The sequence below is a fragment of the Triticum urartu genome, chromosome 3A, assembly GCF_056163025.1.
Source record: "Triticum urartu cultivar PI428250 chromosome 3A, HENAU_Tu73, whole genome shotgun sequence".
Taxonomy (NCBI): domain Eukaryota; kingdom Viridiplantae; phylum Streptophyta; class Magnoliopsida; order Poales; family Poaceae; genus Triticum; species Triticum urartu.
This window is the reverse complement of record NC_141875.1, coordinates 371,270,989-371,281,884: the sequence shown is the minus strand read 5'-3', so window position 1 is coordinate 371,281,884 and position 10,896 is coordinate 371,270,989. Positions and strand designations below refer to the sequence as shown.

At 46.9% G+C, this 10,896-nt stretch overlaps 1 pseudogene; it reads right to left on the bottom strand.

Moving 5' to 3' along the window:
• Positions 1–5,737: 5,737 nt before the first annotated feature.
• LOC147979742 (uncharacterized) lies at positions 5,738–9,110 on the bottom strand (annotated as a pseudogene).
• Positions 9,111–10,896: the final 1,786 nt, after the last annotated feature.

The following is a 10,896-nucleotide window of genomic DNA, read 5'->3' as shown; positions in this document are numbered from 1 at the left end:
AGAAGTTGATGAAGTACCAACGGATTATGGGTGGCTGCCTGTGTATCCAACCTGTCTTTAAAAGATCTGAAGAGTATAGCAGCCTTGGCCTGGTGATCATGATGTTCAAAACCTGATTCATCCTTTAACATGGCAATGCAGTTATTTCTGAACTTAATGGTAGCTTTGGCTTGGAAATATTTGGTGTTTGCCTCTCCCATCTTAATCTTTCTAATAGTGGCTCTCTACTTCCAGTATTTTCTTTGATTCTTCATAGTGTTTTCCAGGTGAGCCTTTAGAATGTTTCTGCCATTAGTTTCTTCTTCAGAAAGAGATCTAAATTCCTCAAGATGGTCATAGCATAGGATTAGTGTAACACCCTGGATGTAACTTTCCCTATTTGTATTCCAACTCTTGCCGTTTCCGGCGTTAAGTTATATTTATTTCTCGGGTTCGGGTCTTTGTCTCCGTGTGTTGTTTTCGTTGTCATGCATCTCATATCCTGTCATCATGTGCATTGCATTTGCATACGTGTTCGTCTCATGCATTCGAGCATTTTCCCCGTTGTCCGTTTTGCATTCCGGCGCTTCGTTCTCCTCCGGTGGTCATTTCTAGCTTTCTTTCGTGTGTGGGGATTAAACATTTCCGGATTGGACCGAGACTTGTTATGCGGCCTTGGTTTACTACCGGTAGACCGCCTGTCAAGTTTCGTATCATTTGGACTTTGTTTGATACTCCAACGGTTAACCGAGGGACCGAAAAGGCCTCGTGTGTGTTGCAGCCCAACACCCCTCCAATTTGGCCCAAAACCCACCAAACTCTACTCCATGTCCTAGAGCGTTCGATCACGACCGTGTGGCCGAAAACCGCACCTCATTTGGACTCTCCTAACTCCACTTATGCCTATATATACACCCCCCATTTTTCGGATCTCCTTCCTCCCCCGAAACCCTATTTTTCCCCTCGCGCGCCCGGACACGTCCGGCTGTCACCGGACAGTTCTCCGTCGCCGCCTTCGTCCAGTGAGAGCGCGCCACGTGGCCCCCGCCATCTCGCCGCCGCCGCGGGCCGGGGAGCCCGGAGCCGGCCCCCGCGGCCCGTTCTGCCCGCCGCCGCCCGAAGCCATCGCCGCGCCGCCCCGCGCCCTCGTCTCCATCACCGGCGTGGCCCGCCGCCGCACGCCGGCTCGCCGCCCGGTCGCCGCCTCCGCCGCCCACCGGCGCCGCCGCCCTCGCCAGCGCCGCCCCACCTCGCCGCCCGGAGCTCCCGGAGCTCCTCCGCCGCCCTAGGGACCGGATCCGGCCGCCTCCTCCTTCCCCTCGCCAAGTCCGGCCACCGGCGCCCCCATCTCCGGCAACGAACTCCGGCGACGTGCGATTCGCTACAGTGCACCCGGGTGCTACAGTAAACCCTAGATCTCGCACGGTTGACTTTTTCTCCCTCTCCCCTGATTTTTATGCTTACTTTGACCGGTCGTATCTCCGCATCCGTAGCTCCGTTTTGGGCATATAATATATCAAAATGTTCGTCTCGACGAGTACATCATTTATTCCATTGCATCATTTCCATTTGAGCTCATCTTGATGCCCAAAATGCTGTTAGAAGGAGGCTTCGTGAGTTAATTGTCAGATCTGCTAGTTCATCTTAGACTTTTATCATTTTTTCCATGATTATTGTGTGCCTGCTATGCCTATGAGTCCTTCATATGTTTTGTTAAGCATTTTGTCTTCTTTCCAGAGGTGCAACCCATGCATTTTTAGGATGTGTGTGGTGACTTGTGCAAGCTTGCAAATGAGGCACCCGGTAAATCTGTTTTCAGAGACTTAGTTGTTTTCACTAAGTCTTGGATTATTTAGTTCATGATGCCATATGTTCAGCTTGTTTCCTAGTGATCCGTGCCTCTTTTGAGGATGATCAGTAAAGGAGTTTTGTTAATCATGTTATGATCTATCCATCCATATCTTTGTTTGCAATTACGGTGCACCCTAGCTTGAGTAAATCGAGCTCTACTTTTGCTTCATGGTGAATCTGGGCAGATCGTCAACTCGTTTGCGATTTTGCCGATGTTATTGTAGTTGATCCGTGCATGCTATACCATTGTTCTTGCCATTTCTAGCTGGTATTTTGTGCCTTCTTAATGGATGTATGCTTTCCTTTCCATGACTTGCACCGTAGTGAGTGCATCGAGCTCGTTTACCTGCCTTCGTGAGTTATATTTCAGCATGTCTCAGTTTTCACTAAGTCTGAAAACTGATTGTGTTTTAGCCATGTTCGTGTGCCCGTTAGTATATTTTGTGAACCCTTTTGGCCCCAGGTCACTTTGGGTCTTTTGTTAAGCTTGTTGAGTAGCTCCATTCCATGTTCTTACTTGTCTTAATCAGGTCATGTATCATGCTGTTTTGCTGCTCCGAAGAGGGCTTCGTGATCTGAAATTTCAGACAAGTGTTAATTTCACTAAGTCTGGAATCTGTTTTGCATTTGCGTTTTTGCCATGCTTGTTTGAACCTCATAATGGATGAATTGGCCGTGGCTCAGTGCTAGTCTTTTGTTAAGCATCTTGTGTGCATCCCTTACATGTATTTTTTTTGTCATGTTTGGTGGCTGTAGCATGTTCATCTCATTGCATTTAGATGCCTACTTGCTGTAAATCGCAGACCGGTGTCATATCTTAAAACGCTTGCCATTTCCAAACCGTAACTCCGATTCCAATGATCTTTATATCGTTTTCAAGAGATTTCATCCCCTCTATCCAGTGGCACCCTTGGAATTCCAAGTTGAGGCTAGGTTCATGCATTTCCTGTCATATCTTGCATTTTGCATCCCGCATCGCATCCCGCATAGCATATCATCATTTCATCATATTGCTTGGTCTTGCACGTGGTTTATTGTATCCTTGTTGCTTGTTTGTCTTGTTGGATAGAGCCGGGAGACGAGTTTGCTACCTAGGAGCCCGTTGAGTTTGCTTGTGAGGATCCAGTCAACTCTGACAACTGTGCAGGCAAGATGATCATACCCTCGAAATCACTACTATCTTTGCTATGCTAGTTTGCTCGCTCTTGCTATGCCAATGCTACGATGCCTACCATTTTCTTGTCAGCCTCCCAATTGCCATGTTGAACCTCTAACCCACCATGTCCTAGCAAACCGTTGTTTGGCTATGTTACCGCTTTGCTCAGCCCCTCTTATAGCGTTGCTAGTTGCAGGTGAAGATTGGAGCCGTTCCTTGTTGGGACATTTATTTACTTGTTGGGATATCATTATATTGCTATGTTATCTTAATGCATCTATATACTTGGTAAAGGGTGGAAGGCTCGGCCTCTCGCCTAGTGTTTTGTTCCACTCTTGCCGTCCTAGTTTCCGTCATATCGGTGTTATGTTCCCGGATTTTGCGTTCCTTACGCGGTTGGGTTATAATGGGACCCCTTGATATTTCGCCTTGATTAAAGCTTGTCTAGCAATGCCCAACCTTGGTTTTACCATTTGTCACCTAGCCTTTTCTTTCCCTTGGGTTCTGCAGACTCAAGGGTCATCTTATTTTAACCCCCCCGGGCCAGTGCTCCCTCTGAGTGTTGGTCCGAACCGGGCAGCCTGCGGGGCCACCTCGGGGAAACTTGAGGGTTGGTTTTACTCGTAGCTTGACCTATCTGAGTGTGCCCTGAGAAAGAGATATGTGCAGCTCCTATCGGGATTTGTCGGCACATTCGGGCGGTGTTGCTGGTCTTGTTTTAACCTGTCGAAGTGTCTTGAGTTACCGAGATACCGAGTCTGATCGGAACGTCTTGGGAGGAGGTCTATTCCTTCGTTGACCGTGGGAGCTTGTCATGGACTAAGTTGGGACTCCCCTGCAGGGATTGAACTTTCGAAAGCCGTGCCCGCGGTATGGGCAGATGGGAATTTGTTAATATCCAGTTGTAGACAACTTGAACCTTAATTAATTAAAATGAATCAACTGAGTGTGTTACCGTGATGGCCTCTTCTCGGCGGAGTCCGGGAAGTGGACACGGTGTTGGAGTTATGCTTGCGCAGGTTGTTCCTCTAGATTCTCGCTCGTGCTTTGCCTCCTCTTCTCGCTCTCTTTTGCGGATAAGTTAGCCACCATACATGCTAGTCGCTTGCCGCAGCTCCACATATATTTGCCTTATCCATTCCTATAAGCTTAAATAGTCTTGATCACGAGGGTGCGAGATTGCTGAGTCCCTGTGGCTCACGGATACTATAACTCCAGATGCAGGTCCAGGTGATTCCGCTCCAGGTGACGAGTATGAGCTCAAGTGGGAGTTCGACGAGGACTCTCAGCGTTACTATGTTTATTTTCCCGATGATCAGTAGTGGTGCCTAGTTGGGGTTTGATTCGGGGCCTTGTCGCAGGTTGGGTTCTTTTCCATTTTGGCGCCGTAGTCGGGCCATGAGTGTTTGTATGATGGATGTTATTTATGTACTCTGATGTGACGTGGCGAGTGTAAGCCAACTATGTATCTCCCCCTTTTATTATATATTACATGGGATGTTGTAATGATTGCCTGACTTGCGACATTGCTTTCAATGCGGTTATGTCTCTAAGTCGTGCCTCGACACGTGGGAGCTATAGCCGCATCGAGGGCGTTACAATTAGGAAGTTAGAGTTGTAAATAATCTTTTTTAAGTCAGACAGCCCTCTTGACCAATTCTTAAGTCCTTTTCTGAGCCTCTTAAATTTAGTAGCAATGATCTTGGCACTCTCTAGTTCATTAACTGGCTGATTCCAAATATTTTGGACAATATCTCTAAATTGGTGATGTTCAAGCCAGAAGTTCTCAAATCTGAAGATATTGGATTTAGGGATATGGGAACCAATGCAGATTTTGATAGGGACATGATCTGAAGTGGTTTTGGCCAGAGGGAAGGCAAAAGTGGCAGGGTATTTGAGCGTCCAAGCTTCAGAAGTGAAGCACCAGTCCAACTTTTTAAGAAGAGGAGCATCCTGCATGTTGCTCCAAGTAAAATTCCTTCCTTTGAGAGGGATTTCAATCAGGGCTTGTCTACTGATGGCCTCATTGAAGGAAAGCATATCATTAATGTTCCCTCCATCTCTGTTCCTGTTATGAGGATATCTAATGTAGTTAAAATCTCCCAATACAATCCACTCAGTATCATCTGGCACTTGAAAGTCTTGAAACCAGTCAAGGAAAACTATTCTCTCATTTTGCTGGCATGGTCCATAAACATTAGATAGGATCCATGAGTCTCCATTATGCTTGGAAGTGAAATGAATGGAGATGGAGAAGTCATTGATGTGGAAAAGTACCCCAGAGAAAACCTGATCATTCCAAGAAACAAGAAGGCCTCCAGAGGCCCCAACTGAAGGCAAGAATTCAAACTTAGAGAAGCTTCTAGGACAGAAATTTTTGAGAAAGAAAGGATCAATGAGCTATTTTTTAGTCTCTTGAAGACAAAGGATGGAGCATTTGGACTCATCAATCTTGTTAGAGATGGCAGTCCATTTTTTAGGGTCTCCTAGACCTCTAATATTCCAGTTTAGGATGGACCAATCCCTGGCTTGCGGAGGCATGGGAAAACCACTTGATAGAACTCATAGAACAAAGCCAAACTAGGCTTGCCATGTTTTAACAGAGCAGCTAAACCATCATGGTTACAAAAGAGAGGTTCTAGGAATAAAAGAGAGGATCAGAATAGCTTAAGTACATTGATATCACAAAATGCAGCTTTCTCATAACACAAAAGTATTCTAACTCCCAAGCTGTGAGAGGAGCTCTAAGCTTCAGACCCACATCTTCTTCTTGTCCTTGGCCTTCTTGTCTCCCTCCAGAGATGGACCACCAGACTGTCCCTTATTGGCTTTCTTATTCAGCAACTCCACAGTGGTTTCCTTCTCAGAAACCTTGCAAAAGGAGGTATTCAAACTCTTAATGATCTTTGCTGAAAGTACTAGTGGAGCTGCATGACATGCAAGACATTCTTTGTCTCTACACACAGATTTTTTGAAACCTTTAGAAAGTTTTTTCAATCTACAACTCCTTCTTACCTCTGTTTCCACCAGAGGTACATTGTCCTTTCGCTTTCTGTTGTTGTGGAGAGCAGATGCCGAGGAGGCTGAGATAGGTTCAGGGCTGCCCTGCTCAGCAGAATGTGAGTTATCATTCCATTGAGTTTCCTGAGGAGGGGAGGATAGAATGCATGCAAGTGAGTTATCCATGGGGCACTTATCAGGGATAGCAAAAGGCAAAGTGGTTGGGCAGGTAGATGATTGTAGAATGATGTCCCAAATAGTGGAGGATATAAACTTAGTAGCCCAATCAAATTTATCAGGAGATAAAAGAACAACTGCCAGAAAGTTGATCCAATCTATAGGTACCTAAATGACTTTGGTACTATTAGGAGTAGGGGCAAAATGTTTCTGCCAGATAATAGAGCCTTCTCTGCCTAGCAAAGCCTCCCCATTGGGAGGAAGATCAGAGTGTTTACTAGCATCCTCTTTGTTCTGGTCCAGAACTATGTGTTGAGTATCTGAGCATATAGAAAGATCCTGATTAGCAAAATGGGGTCTGGAAAACCTGGGGGAGAAGACATGTCAGAGTGTGCCAAGTCACCTGAAACAGCTTGGTAAGCAACAGTCTCCTTGTCAGAATTAGCAATCAGTCCATGCAACTCTGGGTGATGCAACAGAACTTTCTCAGAAATTTCAGGTGCAAGGTGAGGATCAGATTTAGTTTGCAAGCTATTGATTTCCTTCTCATGAGAACTAATGGCAACTGTATGGCTGGCAGAAAGGAATTCATTGATCATAAGGTCCTCCACAATATCTCTGTGGATACAGGCAGGTTGTGGATGGAAGGACTCTAGCAGAGGATCTGGTGCAAGTTTCAACAGAGGAGCAGCTACCACCACAGGCACATGGGTCTCCAGGTCAGGTAAATGGGCCACAGGTTCTTGGGCTGCTACTTGATGTTGGGCCAAAGGAGCTAGGACTGGGGCTGGCCCATGTGGAGGAGCATCCAAGTTCAAATCTAGGATAATAGGCTCTATTTGCGCCAAGGGACCGATGGCAGAGTTACCAGAGCTCATGCTGTTGTCAGTCGGTGCCAAAGAGACAGTAATGCTACTGTGAGCCACCAAAGCCATATGTTCTTCTGCCAGAGGTTCCATCAGATCCTGGAGCTCCATGAATTCACCAGCATGTAGTTCAATGTCTGCTTCTTGTGGCATAGCCCAGTGTCCCCAACCTGGCAAATCTTCCTGCTCATCATCCTCCTCCATGGGATTGTTCTCATCCTTAGGTTGGGCTTTAGCCAAAACAGCATCAGGAAGAATGTCAAGCCCAAGTTGCAGGTTCAGGTGATTCTGTGGTTGGATAAACCCATGAACATCATCATTCTCATGTTGTTGCAGAGGACCAAAGAAATGATTGTGCTGGTTTAGGTGGAAAATGGCCATAGGAGGGGCAGGGTGTGGGTTTCCATTTGGATCAATGGGGTCCTCATCTGGAGCTTCCTCACCTAGAATCTGCTGCTGCAGAATGACCACAGGCACTGTCAAAGAATCTATCTGAAAGTCATACCCTTCTCCAAAAATAATGCTAGCTGGGATATCTCTCAGTTCTTCCACTCTCACTTTGACCATCAAGTTTGCTCTAGTACTCCTCACTCTGTCCCAACTCAGAAATTTGCCAAACTTACTCACAACATTGTTCACCTCCTGAATATTGCGCCGGTCAAATGGGTACCCGCATAAAAGAAGCCACACATCTCTGTTCATCACCAACCTCCTCCAGTTCAGACCCTTATTATGGGGCTGGAAAATGACATGCACATCGGTAAACTGATGGGGTCCATTAGCAACCAAAGCATCTCGATCAAAGACACTATTGAACTTAACATATGCTTGACCAAAAGGGCATGGCTCAATATCTGAAAAACCCAACTGATTGTCATTGAGAAAGTCAGATAATACCTCTCTGATGGTATCGAATGCCACAGGAAGATTCGGCATAGGGACAATGGATGCAATCGCCCATTCTTCGTGGGTTGCCGGCGCCGCCCCATTGATGACCTTAATCCTTGCAGGCCGGCCCGCAACCTCAATGTTGTGGTGATTGGGTGGGATGAAGGGTGCTGGATCGAAAGGGAAAGAAGCCATCACTGAACTGCAGAGCTCCGGTGGAGAGGATGAGAGGGGGAGGGATGCGGAGCGAAGGATGGTAGCAGCTTGGAGACGATGGGAAACCAGGGGAGAGCTGCGGTGAATGCTACCAACCCGGAGTGAAAGTAGAGGAGAATTAAGTTGATTGGACTGATTGGTCGGCGTGGCGACGGCATGATTAGTCACAATCGCGGGAACAGTGGAAGGTTGCCTCAGAATTGCGATCGCCGGGCGATTTGGTGGATTGGGCTCGGTGACAGGGTTGACTGGGCCGCGTCCAGAGATAGAAAAACAATCCTTCTCGATGTGGCCCCATTTTTTGCAATGGCGACACTTGATACGGTTTGTGCATGCCGGCCTGCTATGGCCCGTTAAGAGGCAGCGAACGCAAAATGCAGATGGGCCAGTTTGAATAGGCGATGATCCCGCCCTATGAGCAATAACTACAGCATTGATCGCAGTTGAATGCGGATCCCGCAGATCACATTGATGTTGATCCCAAGAAGATCTAGGAGCAGCTGAACGAGATTGATCGTAGGAAGCAGGTGATCTAAGAGCTTGAATGTATGATTTCCTAGGATGGTTACGAAAGATATGGGTCCATTCATCTTCCTTCTCTTGCAAATATTGATCAAGCTCCCAGCATGAGTACGGTCCACCGTTGCCCTAGAGAAGAAAATTAGCGTTAAGAAGAGGAATAGAGATGTTACTGCCCTTGATGATCGAGAATCCAACTTCCTTAGATGAGACCGAAAATTTGAAAGACCAGTTTTGAAGCAGATGAACTCTGAACAGAGAAGCTCGGCCACCAAAGCAGGAGAGAAGAATGGTGCTTACGGATTCCTCAGTGAGGCGAATCTTGGATCTGGTGAATTCGGCGACTAGGAGAAATTCCTCCATATCCTTAGCATCTTCGAAGTTGATGGGGCCCACTTTCTCCATACCTCCACGGCGAAGTCTTGGCCGATGTCAAAATACAGATCTGCTAGAGCCATGATGAGAAGGAGGGATCGTAGATTAAGAGTGCATGACTATGGGAGAGTGGCCGCCGCGTCCGAAGTGGACCACGGCGCTGGGGGTGGCCGCCGTGGCCGGAGTGGCCGACGGCGGGGGCTAGGCGTGGGAGGCACTAGGCGTGGGAGGCGTGGGTGTAAAACCAATATGAATCGGGGCTGCTAAGATTGCACGCCTCCTCTCTTCTCATTATGTCATATATATACACAATTACATGGCAATCAACGTGGGTTACAAGTTTAGGTAGGATACAAACTGACTTGATCTATATTAGGAATTCTATCTGTAGCAGCTGGACTAGGACTCTCCAACACGCCCCCGCAGTCTGAACTGTGGAGAGAAGCAACGTGAAGACTGGACCGAAACTCACAAAAGAGTGCAGACGGTAGCCCTTTCGTGAAAATATCAGCATACTGGGATGAAGATGGAACATGTAGAACACGTACGTCACCGACAGCAACCTTCTCGCGTACGAAATGAATGTCAAGTTCGATGTGTTTGGTCCGACGATGTTGTACTGGATTATGAGCAAGGTAAACAGCACTAACATTGTCGCAGAACACAATGGTGGCATTGTTGACTGGGCGATGAAGTTCCTGTAGTAACTGACGAACCCAACAGGACTCGGCTACTGCAGTTGCGACAGCTCGATATTCGGCTTCCGCACTTGAACGAGAAACGGTAGTCTACCGCCGAGAAGACCATGAAATCAAATTATCGCCAAAAAACATGCAAAACCCGGAAGTGGAGCGTCTGGTGTCGGGGCAACCAGCCCAATCGGCATCTGAATAGACAATGAGTTTATGAGAGGAAGAGATATGAAGTGTCAAACCAAGATCAAGTGTGCCTTTTAGATATCTAAGAATACGTTTAAGGAAGAGAAGGTGGGGTTCGCGAGGATCATGCATATGAAGACACACTTGTTGAACAGCATAGGCTATATCTGGGCGAGTGAGGGTGGCATACTGAAGAGCACCAGCAAGACTACGATATAGTGAAGGATCAGAAACAGGGGAACCAGTGGTGGATGAGAGTTTGGCATTAGTGTCAACTGGAGTAGAAACAGGATTACAGTCACGCATGCCAGCCCGAGAGAGAATATCAAGAAAGTACTGTCGCTGGGAGAGTTGTAAGCCAGTGGATGTGCGAGAGTCAGAAATTCCAAGGAAGTGATGAAGAGGTCCAAGATCTTTCATAGCAAATTCTTTAGCAAAGGAAGTGATAATCGATGAGAGAGAAGAAGGAGAGGAGGCAGTAAGGATGATGTCATCGACATATAGAAGTAAATATGCAGTGATGTTTCCCTTGTGAAGAATAAACAAGGAAGCATCAGATTTGGACTCAACGAAACCAATAGAACGAGCATAGGTTGCAAACCGCTGAAACCACGCTCGAGGAGCTTGCTTGAGACCGTACAAGGATTTATGCAAGCGACAAACATAGTCAGGATAGCGAGGATCAATAAAACCGGAGGGTTGTTGACTATAGACGACCTCATCAAGATGACCATGAAGAAAGGCATTTTTAACGTCTAGTTGATGAATGGGCCAAGAAGAAGAGAGAGCAATAGAGAGAACCAACCGTATAGTGGCCGGCTTAACAACAGGGCTAAAAGTCTCATCATAGTCAACTCCGGGCTGTTGGGAAAAACCACGGCTACCCAACGGGCTTTGTGACGAGCAAATGAGCCGTCAGAATGATATTTGTGTCGAAAAATCCATTTACCACTAACGATATTTGCACCGGGAGGAGAAGGAACAAGTGACC